This window comes from Zingiber officinale, chromosome 1B (genome assembly GCF_018446385.1).
Source record: "Zingiber officinale cultivar Zhangliang chromosome 1B, Zo_v1.1, whole genome shotgun sequence".
NCBI lineage: Eukaryota > Viridiplantae > Streptophyta > Magnoliopsida > Zingiberales > Zingiberaceae > Zingiber > Zingiber officinale.
In genome coordinates, this window is record NC_055986.1 from 120,082,209 (window position 1) to 120,090,621 (window position 8,413).

The window sequence follows — 8,413 nt, forward strand, 5'->3', positions numbered from 1 at the left end:
CTTTATTATAACCCAAAACACTAAATTCTTGTTTGTTGATCTTTAAGATTAGATTTGTTTACCTTTACTTTGCTTTTGAAACGATTGGATAGTTGTTTAGCTAATTCGCATTGAGACATTTCTAGTGCTTATTCCAGTCCCTGTGGATATGATAATCTTTTATATTACTTGCGACATTTCCGTACACTTGCGGAGAGCGAACAAGTTTTTGGCGCCGTTGCCGGGGACTACGCTATAACATTAGGAATTATCAATTGAGTTAGACTAAACATAACTTTTCCTTTTTTCTTTTGATTTGCATAGTTATAACTAATTGTTAGAATTCTGTTTTCGTAAGTTTTTCCTTTCTTGAATAACATTCTTGACAATTCTTTTTGTTGCAATTCTAATTCTAATTCTAACTTTGCATTCTTGATTTCTAGTACTCTAATCTAACTTTTCTCTGTTTTCTCTTTTGATCTTGTTTCTTTCTTCTTTTCTTTTGTAAACATATCTTGCAATTTTTAGCATATGAATTATTCTAGACATTTTTCTTTTTCCTTTTATCTTTTCTTTCTTGTTTTCATTATGCACTTTCTTTCTTGCAATTTAAATTCTGCATTTGCTTTCTTGCCTTTCATATTGCATTTTATTTCTTGTTTTTTATTCTTGATAATTTTCTTTTTCTTCTTGAATATCCATGAGCACTAACATGTCAAGCAGGCCCATGAGAAATTTTTCTACACCATTTTCTGCAAGATTTTTATCTCCCATTGTGCAACCTCAAATTGAAGCAGAAAGTTTCCAACTAGACCCAGAGATAATTTTCATGATACAAGGTCACAAATTTGGAGGAGAAGTATCAGAAAGTCCTTATCTGCATCTTGAAACATTTTTAGAGATTTGTGATATGGTGAAATGTGAAGGAGTGTCAGCAAATGTAGTTCGATTGATGGCATTTCCTTTCAGTATCAAGGATAAAGCAAGGACTTGGCTATATTCTCTCTGTCCTCAAAGCATCACAAGTTGGGAACAATTGGAGAAGCAATTTCTGAATCATTTTTTCCCTCCAAGTAGAACGGTGTATATGAGGAATTGCATAATAAATTTTTCTCAGGTATATGGAGAATCATTATTTGAAGCATGGGATAGATTCAAGAGCCTTCAAAGACAGTGCCCTCATCATGGTTTTGAAAAATGGTTGATTTTGCACATATTCTATGGGGGAATTTCTTTCTCAGACAAGACTTTATTGGATTCATCAGCTGGAGGTTCTTTTATGGACAAAAGTGTAGATGAAGCTTATTCGTTAATTGATCAAGTGACATTGAACCTCCATAAATGGTCGAACAAAAGTTTGATGGAATTTCCCTCAGATATTCAAGAAGTGCAAGCCATAAATGTAAGAGAGCCTGTCAAACAAAATGAAATTCAACCACCTAAAAATGTTGAAATTCACAAGTCACAGAGTGAGGAGTTCAAACATTTGGGGGCAAAGCTTGATAGTATTGTTTCAAAATGGTTTAAAGAAGATCCCCCTCCTACACAGTCAAGATCTAATGAAAAGTGTGATGATGTTGGGTTGAGAAGTGGCAAAAATCATGAAGAACTTCTGAAGAATGACATGTTTAGAATTGAGGAGAAGAATAATAGAAGATCACAAGAACTCAGTTCAATTTCTCTAGGAAGTTCCCAAAGGCCACAAGTTCAACGATTAATCACACCAACATTAGATAAGCAAGTTGGACCTCCTCCAAAAGCTCAAAGGGAATTTGGGAAAAAGGGAGTTCAGTCTTTCCCAGGACCTTCACTAAGGGTTCCTTTTCCACGAAGGTTAGTGGGGGTCAATGAAAATAAAGACTTCGGCAAATCCTGTGACACTAATATGGTTGAGTGTAGATTTTTAAATATATATGAAGATGAAGATTTTTCATATGAGGATTTTATTGATAATGTAGTGGTAAATAAGTTTTCAGATCTACCTCAAAATTTTATAAGGTGTTATAGTGACATTGAATTTTCAGATGATGAATGTGATGTGGTAGATCAACTTAAAACTGCAAGTGAAGTTATTGATCCTCTTGTTATTGATTCTCCTATTGAGGACATAGATGTTGGTTTATTTTTTGATGTATGTGTTGATGATGATGATATGGAAGAATGTGTAGGGAGCTGTGTTGTGGAAGCAGCATCTCAAGGATCACCACCTTTGTCAACACAACCCTTAGAGGTTTTAGGAATTAATCATGTTGTGGAACAATGTGTAGGGACTTATGCAGAGCTAGCAGAGTCTCAAGAATCACCATCATTGATATCATCCACACCTGAGCTAGAGCCAGAACCATCATTTGATTCAGAGGAAGTCACATCTACATGTTTAGAAATTTCAGGTATTTCTCAGCAAAGTAAGGTTAGTATTTCTTGTGATCTTTTGGAAAACTTTATGGAGGTACCTATAATTGACTTTGTTGGATGTGATTCAGTTTTTATTACTTATTCATCTTATCTTGATATGGTTCTAGCTCTATACTATATAACATGCTTGTGGGAGATTTGTTTTTCTTTTGGATGTGCAGATTTCACATGGGCCAATAATTGGAAGCTCAATCTGAACCGTCTTCGACCACCTGAAAAAATTTCCAAGAAGACAAAGATGGAGAGAGTTATACTTTACTTTGTAGCTCCTTTGATGAAAGCTCTCTCCATAATAAGAGCCCTTGGTAGGAGGGTTCTAAAATATCTTACCCCTCCAAGAGTAAGATTTAGATGAATCTAATGAGGTGGTCGAGCTAATGACCTTAAACAAGCGCTTCTTGGGAGGCAACCCAAGTTCATTTTCCTTATTTTCTTTTATGTCTTTAGTTCTCTCTTTATAATAAACATGTATCCTCTACTTAATTTTTCTTCTCTATCTTATTGTTGTAGAACTCAAAGTTGTGGAGGAATGTGAGTATTGGATGAAGGAGTATCTTTAAAAACATGAATGTCAACCATTTGGAGCTCATCACTTGGTAACTTCTCTTAAAATCTCCTCCACCATATTGATTTCATCGGGACGATGAAAAGTTTAAGTCTGGGGGGGGTGTCATGTACTGTTTAGTTTGGTTTTCATTTTCAGTTTTTAGTTTTTGTTAGTTATTCATGTTGGTTCTTGTTGCTTTATTTTGCTTGTTTTTGAAATAATCATGGCAAGGAAAAAAATTTTGAGAACATCAATCTTCACTTATATGCTTTCTTGGATTCAAGTGAAATGTTAGCACGATTATTGTCTTGATCCATGATGTTTGAATGATGCTAGTAGTAAACTTTGTGTAGTTCTTTTTTCTATCTTGGGAAGCATTAATAAGCTAAGAATATTATGGTGATGAGTTTTAGTTTTGGTTCAACCTTAAGGATTTTATCTTCACTACACTTGTGCTTGATGCTTGAATAGTTGATGTCATTGAAATAGTCATGATTCATCTTGTTTGCTTAGTACTTGGTTTCCATGGTGATTTCTCAACTTTCATTTTGGTTACTGGATGAGGCTCAAATCATTAAAGCTCATTTGGAAAAATCAAAATATCCCAACATGTGTGCTAAAAGTACATTTGTGAATAAGTTTTGCACAATGCAAACACGTATTAAAAAAAAAAAAAAAAGGGATATAAAAAATAGTTGTCATGAGTGGAATCTAGCAAGTCACCCCTTTGAGACCGAGTTAGGTTACTGGGGAAATGACTGCTTAGCTTCTCTTGAGATTGAGCACACCTTTGAGACCTTGGGTTAGTTGAGAAATATGAACCAAGTGAATGGTGAGTAAGTGCCTATCACTGGTTACTTGTCTTTCACTGGAAACATTAGGAATTCAAATTTGATGACGACTTGACTAGGACATGGATTGAAACTTGAAGGGTGTTGAGTTACTTTTACACTGTGCACAAGATTCTTATGCTTGAACCATACTTTACTTGTTTCCATGATCATGCTTGTTAATGAAACTTTTTGATAGAGTTAGGAAAGTGCACTGGGTTTTATGAATGTGTTGTAGAACATATGAATTTAGACTGCAGCATTTTGCTTGAGGACAAGCAAAGGTTTAAGTCTGGGGGTGTGATGTGCGTAGATTATATACTCTTTTATGCATGTTTTTACGCACATTTACATATTTTGAGCATGCTTGATCTATGCATTTTTATACTTCCAGCTTTCCTTTTAGCATATTTACTCTTTTAGTTCGGAGATCTGCTTTTTGTGCATTTTCTGTACACAGGAGTCGATTTGGTGAAGAATCTACATCTTTGGGCAAGCCTTGGAGGAAACGAAGGGAGAAAGCACCGGGACGTGTACCTCACACGGCCCTGCACTGGTATGGAGCTCGGGCCATGTGGAGTTTGGCACCAACAGAAGAGGAAGATGACATGGCCGTGTGAACCTCGCACGGCTGTGTCAAGATTTGAAGCCAACCATAGCAGAAGCCTTACATGGCCGTGTGGATCTACACGGCCGTGTGAGGTTTCCAGAGACCAAGCAAGCTGCGGCCGTGTGCACCACACGGTCGTGTAGTATTTCCAGTGAGTAGAAGGGTTCTGGCCGTGTGGAGTCACACGGCCGTGCAGCTTTGGCAGAGAAGGAACTGGACATGGCCGTGTGAATCTCACACGGCCGTGTCACGGGGTTGTGTGGCGCCCGATTCCCTCCTCTATTTAAACCTTCCTTCATGAATTGAAAGGGGATCTCTCCCCCTTTGGGAGAAGACAAGATTTGGTGGTTTCCTCCCAATCTTGGGAGGATTTCTGGGCGATTCAAGGGGAGCTCTTGACGATTTTGGCTCCGGAGCGATGATTGGATCCGAAGACGAAGCTTCTTCGTAGATAAGTTTTCTCTTTCCCCCTTTTCTTGGTTTCTTGGATTGGGGATTCAAGAAATGCTTATATTCTTTATTTCTTCGGGTTTTCTTCCTCGATTCATAGAGTAGATCTTGTATTCTAGGATGAAGGGAGTATTTGTATGATGGATTGATGTAATCTCTTATGGATTTGCCATTTTCTTGTTTCAATGACATTATCTTGCTTGTATCGATTATATCTTGAATGATTAATGGTGATTCGTGCTTAATTCTCATTCTTGATTAATTGTTTGGATTTCTTATGGACTTTGTAAAGATAAATTCTCACTCGATCATCCGAGAGATCCACGTGACAGGTGCAAGCCCGTGTAAGTACGTTTGAGAGATAGTCTTGAAGAGGAAATAGGAATATTCAAGAGAGTAGGATGAATTTTGTGATTAGTTTCTTGTATCTTGATAGATTAATAAGTCGTGGGCTTCTACGTTGATATCCGAGGAAGGCATAGTAATAGGTGCACTTCTATGTAAGGACAACATAGGTTCATGTCTAATTAATCCTATTTAGATACATTGCTCAGTCCTTAGCCGGTTGTCTATTGCAAGAGAGAACCGGCAACTTTCTACATGTTTGGCAATTGAGGGATAAGAATTGGTGAACCATTTACATTCGAGAAATCCTACAAAGAAACCGAAACTCCTAGAATCTCCCTTTATCATAACCCAAAACACTAAATTCTTGTTTGTTGATCTTTAAGATTATATTTGTTTACCTTTACTTTGCTTTTGAAACGATTGGATAGTTGTTTAGCTAATTCGCATTGAGACATTTCTAGTGCTTATTCCAGTCCCTGTGGATACTGTTGGATCGAGACGCGCTAGAGGGGGGGGGGTGAATAGCGCTCGCGGCTATTTGTTCGATTATCGGAATCGTAAAACGTTCGTAGAGTAATTAACGCAGCGGAAAGAAACAAACACACAGAAAGACAAGGGAATTTACTTCGTTCGGAGCCTGTGACGACTCCTACTCGAAGGCCCGCGATCCTTGATCGCTTTCCGTCGGCAACAACTATAAGCTCGACAAGAGTACAAGTATTACACTTAAGTATAATGAAAAAGTACAGTTATACCGACGACAATATCGTAATCTGAAGATTTCGGAGCTCCGGGTCGTCGGTGTCTCGTAGCAGCACTTCGGGATCGTCTCGTGAGCAGCTTGTAGCAGAAAGATCGCTTGGAAGTTGTGTATTGAAGCTGCTGGTCGAGACCCCTTATAAAGGGGGTCCAAGGCGACTTAACTGTTCACCAAGGCGCCTTGGACGAGCCGAGTCACCTGCGTGGATCAGCACGGACCTGGTCGAACTCTATCTGGTTCAAGGCGCCTTCAGCCTATCCAAGGCGCTTTCAACCTCCGGTCCAAGGCGCCTTGAACTCCATTCAAGGCGCCTCCAGTCTGCTGCGCTGGCCTTTTCCTGGCTCGCACCCGAGGCGCCTCCAAGCTCCATGGAGGCGCCTCGGACACTGTTCATCCGAGTTGTAACTTGCTCCTTTGTTCCTGCAAAATGTGTTAGTCCCAAACACATACCCTGCAAAACAAAGTTAGCACAGAAACATAATGAATGATAATAATAAAAGATTTGACAGCATTCGAACTGTCCGGGTCTGACTTCGGGTTTCCAACCGGAAACCCTAGGTCGACCCGACGCCTACTGTTCCCTCTACGGACTCCACTCAGGAGATTTACCTGTTGCCAGTACGATCCTCCAGATCGACTGGACTTTTGCTCGACACTCGATGCTTCCGGACTTTCTGCTGAACATCCGCTTCACCGGCCAGTCCAGACTTTCACCTGGTTCGCGACACCAGGACTTTCCACCTAGGGTTACCACCCCCTAGGACTTTTGCCTGAAGCCATCGACCTACCAAGACTTTCCGCATAGGGTTACCACCCCCTATGACCTAGGGTTACCACCCCCTAGGGTTTTACCTGCCTAACCTAAGTTAGAACACTCAGCAAAAGCTGTCAGATAACAAAGCACCTTAACTTTGAATCCTTTGCCATTATCAAAACTTAGGTTCGATCGTCGGATGCTTCCTGCACCAACAATCTCCCCCTTTTTGATTATGGCAACACGTAATTCAAAGTTAAGAAAAACAACATATGTAATAAATGTATAAACTTAACCAAGCTTAAGTAAATAAACTTTAAATGCAATAACAGTTAAGCTGGAAACTTTTAACTTTGTAATATAAGACTCCCCCTTAATAAAAGCCCTCCTTTTATTAAATACTTGAATTTAACTTTACTTTACCTACTCTCTGCTTTGAATTTTCCTTTAACTTTAATTTACCTACTCTCCCCCTTTGCCATATATCAAAAATAAACCAGTTTGAAAGTAGATTTGTATTTTTCTGAAGGAAAATTTTCAAAGAGGGAAAAAGAACAATTTTCTTCTTAGCAAAAACGACTTAGCTTTTTGAGTTTTGGAATTTGCCAAATTTGAAAATACTTAGCTATATACTCAGCTTCGAAATGATTTGTATTGAAAAAATATTTTGCCAAATAACTAAGTTTAGAGTACAATCTAACTAAGTCTAGTTAAAATAGTCTTAAAATTAACTAATTTTGAAAATATGAGTACTTGAATTTTCAATAAAAGGATTTGCTTAGAAGTTATAAATTATGAGGGTCATTAAAAAAAATAACTTTAAAATGTTATAAAAAGGTGACTAGATTTGAAAATATTTGAATACTCATTTTGAAGAAACTTTGATATTAAAGAAAAGTATTTAGTTTTAGGACAGAGGGAGTAGCAGTAGTTTGTTTTCTAGTCCAAGCATGAGTCAAATTAAGTTATTGAGTTTAATTTGATTAAGTATCAGAGCCTTAAAATAATCAGGTAAGGTAATTTGATTAGAACCTTAAAGTACAATTATGCTTAAAAAAAATTGAAACACACTTTTCCCAATTGTCTAACCTTTAGCTACTTGCTGATTGCCTAGAGGGCAGTAGCTTTCACATGGTTAGTCAAATTAAGTCCATTTGGTCCAGTTAGAGTTGGCTAGAGCTGGAAGACTTGACTTGATTATTATTTATGATGTGTTTAACACCCAGACTCATATTGATGCACAAATATAAGCATTCCTGAGTCCAGGCTGTACCCTATGCATCTCACGCCATTCTAAGTTTTTTAAAACACAAGCAAGGTAGACCTAGGTGTTTGTGAGATGCTCTGGCTTAAAGCTAGAGGAACATGATTTCTAGGGGGAAAACCTAGGATTAATCCGAATTTTTTTGAAACTTCTAAGAAATTGGAATTTTGAAATAAGTATTTTCCTAGAATTTTAAAAGCAAATGATAAACCAATTTAAAAAACATTGTCTATTCTACCCAACACATTCCTATTTGTCTTCTAAGTGAGCTGAACTCAAGTTCAGGTAAGGGTTTTGTGAAGATGTCAGCTAGATTTGATTTTGACTCAACATAGTTGAGTATAATATCACCCTTAGCTACATGATCCCTTACAAAATGGTGCTTCACTTCTATATGTTTAGTCCTTGAGTGATGAATTGGGTTTTTTGTTAAATTTATGGAACTTATATTATCAA

General features: G+C 37.8%; 1 non-coding gene across 1 annotated transcript; it reads right to left on the bottom strand.

Moving 5' to 3' along the window:
* Nucleotides 1-1,064: 1,064 nt before the first annotated feature.
* Nucleotides 1,065-1,170, bottom strand: LOC121993759. The gene has a single exon (XR_006115404.1). It is a non-coding gene; the product is annotated as a small nucleolar RNA R71 (small nucleolar RNA).
* Nucleotides 1,171-8,413: the final 7,243 nt, after the last annotated feature.